Below are 2,949 nucleotides of genomic sequence, written 5' to 3'. Positions count from 1 at the left end.
AAGAGCGTGGGCTCAGGGGTGATCTGATGGCCACCTATAAGTTTATCAGGGGTGACCAGCAGTATCTGGGGGAACATTTGTTCACCAGAGCGCCCCAAGGGATGACGAGGTCAAACGGTTACAAACTACTGCAAGAGTGATTCAGGCTGGACATAAGCAAGAATTTCTTTACTGTCCGAGCCCCCAAGGTCTGGAACAGCCTGCCATGAGAGGTGGTTCAAGCACCTACACTGAACACCTTCAAGAGTAAATGGGATGCTTATCTTGCTGGGATCCTATGACCCCAGCTGACTTCCTGCCCTTCAGGCAGGGGGCTGGACTTGATGATCTTCCGAGGTCCCTTCCAGCCCTAATGTCTATGAAATCCCCATTATATTCTATGGCCGAATCTCCGAATCTTTTCCAAATTTTTTCAGAAGCTCTGAATCGATTTGGAAAGCCTAAGGCTTCCTGTATTTCAATTTGGATTTGTAGATTCAGCCTCTGAATCACCTGAATCATCTCTGAATCCAAATCATGATCCAAAGCTTTGCACAGCCCTAAGCCCTTAACAATCCAGGGGGTTGGACTAGATGACCTCTGGAGGGCCCTTCCAGCTCTACTTCTCTAAGATTCTGTGAAATAAAATCCAGTTAGGTATTTTTTGTGTTTTATAAATGAATTCCTTTAGTTTATTCCCTTGGTATTTTTTAACCTAGAAAATCATATACCTTTTGATGTTCCACAGCTGCAACCCTAGAGAAGGATTTTTTTCAGTTTTGTCATTTCATACAGAGGCAGTACCAACTGGGATCTAGATTGTATCTGATCATCTTGGAGCTCTTTAAAATCTTCCTTATCCTCTTCTTATATTAGTGCACTTTATTAGCTGCAAAATTCTATTAACCGGCATCTGAGGGACACGGCAAAAGCGAAACCGGAAGTACCACTTCCGGGTTTCACCGCCATGAACAGAGTTTTTCTTTGCCATTTCTTCAGCCCACATCCCAGGGCAAAGCATCCTGTGCAGGATAAAGCAGCCTGCACAGGGACCTCCTCCCTGTCCCCCAGCACACTGATGCTGGGTGTGCACCAGACGATGCACATTTGATTAACTGGAATACTTGATTAACTGGCATCCCCCATTCCCATGGGATGCTGGATAACAGAGCTTTTACTGTAAAACTCTTGGAAATTATGTTCAGTACAACAGTCTTTCTAATCTTTTGTTCACATCTATTTGAACCTAGATGAGGAAGAAAAAAAAAAGGAAATCTACTTTCCCTTTAATGTGTAAAGGCTGTTGCTGGTTCAGATCTTACCACAAAAATGATCAGATATGTGAAATACAAGTATGCTGGGAGTACTGTGGCAGTAAGAGCGCCATGGACAAGAACCTCCTGATGTGATTCCTGTATTGCCTGGGTAATTTATTCAGCCTTTGCCCTGCAGTACACCCCAGTCAGTGCCTGAGGGAATCATTTATAAGTGACACAGAGCTCCATACTGGTATTTAATTTATATAGGAGAAATGTTTTGATGAAGAACCTAAAATGAGGCTTTTAAATTGATGTTAAGATTTCTGTTAGTTTCCTGTAACCTTGTTAAAATTTTTCTCTTTCTGATTCCCAAGACATATGCTTGGAATTTTTAACAGATTTTCCTCTTAAATATGTGTTCCTCTGCTATTTTAGAACAATCCAATTCTAAATTACACATTTTGAAGTGATTAATAAATTCAGAGGGTTTTTTTTTATTGTAAGCAATACGTTTGTTAAGGAAAAGGCAGTTATTGCTACTAGTGGCTTTAAGGATGACAATTATTTGAATGTGACCTAATCATGCAGAAACTAAGGGATAAATCCTATTTAATTTTGCATGCCTACGTAAAGCAGGTGCGCACACAGCTGCAGAACTGCCACTTTTAGCACTACACCAAGTTTCAGGTTCCGTTTTGCCACAAGTTGAAGCTAGCATCAGGAGAGGGAGATGTGTGGGACCAGAAGGAAGTGAGCAAGCTAGAGATGTGTATAGAGGTGTGTAGCTTAACAAAACAGGTTCTACTGTAGCTGGGATGAAGGCTGAGTTCTTGTGTTGGCCCTTGCTGTCAACATGGCAAAAACATTTCACCAGTCATGTTTATCCAATTAATCTTAAATGCAAGGTACAATGACTCAGTTTCTATATCAGACTATGGCTATGCCTATCCTGTTGTCTGGTGGTTAAAACGTCTTGCTCAGAAGTAAGAGAGAGATTCAAACCCCTGGATATCCACAGGTCAAAAAACCAAACAAACAAACAAAAACCGTGGACCCCCCTGCAAGCAGTGCATGCTAAAAAGTGGAGCTGGGCCACACAGAGCCATGCTGCACCTGCTGGCCAGGCTCCATCCAGCAGGATCATTGTGGCTGCAGCCACAGTGCAGCTCCCTTGGGGAGGCCCCCAGGACCCCAGGTAAGGCACGCATGTCTGGATGCTCCCAGCATGGCTTTTGTAGAGTGAAATATTGTCTCACAAATCTGCTGGAGTACTTTGACAGTGTAAACAAGCACATTGTTAAGGGGAATCTAGTTGATATAATATATTTGGATTTTCAAAATGTTTTTGACAGGGTCTCTCACCAAAATATCTTAGACAACTGAGTTATGGAGAGAGAAAGTCATTTCATGGATTGAAAGCTGATTAAAAGAAAGGAAACAAAGAGTATGGCTAAATGGTTACTTTTCAGGATGGAAGAATGTCAGTAATGAGGTTTCTAGGGATCTGTGGTGGGTTAATTTTGTTCAACATTTTCAAATGATATTTAAAAGGAGCTCAAAGTGAAATCTCAAGATTGCAGATGATACTAAATTATTCCAATAAGTTAAATCAAAAGGTCATGGTGAGCATCTGCTGAAAGATCTTTAAAAAACTAAGTCAGTAGGCAAAAAGTGGCATAAAAACTTCTGATCTGACAAGTGCCAAATAATG

At 41.5% G+C, this 2,949-nt stretch overlaps 1 protein-coding gene across 3 annotated transcripts in view; it reads left to right on the top strand.

Annotated features, from left to right (window-relative positions):
* The window catches only part of LOC102386778 (homeobox protein PKNOX2), an 836,464-nt gene that overhangs the window by 832,212 nt on the left and 1,303 nt on the right, over positions 1-2,949 (top strand). The gene's annotated exons all lie outside the window — the stretch shown is intronic.

This window comes from Alligator sinensis, unplaced genomic scaffold, assembly GCF_000455745.1.
Source record: "Alligator sinensis unplaced genomic scaffold, ASM45574v1 scaffold385_1, whole genome shotgun sequence".
NCBI classification, from domain to species: domain Eukaryota; kingdom Metazoa; phylum Chordata; order Crocodylia; family Alligatoridae; genus Alligator; species Alligator sinensis.
This window is presented reverse-complemented; position numbering and strand designations above follow the sequence as displayed.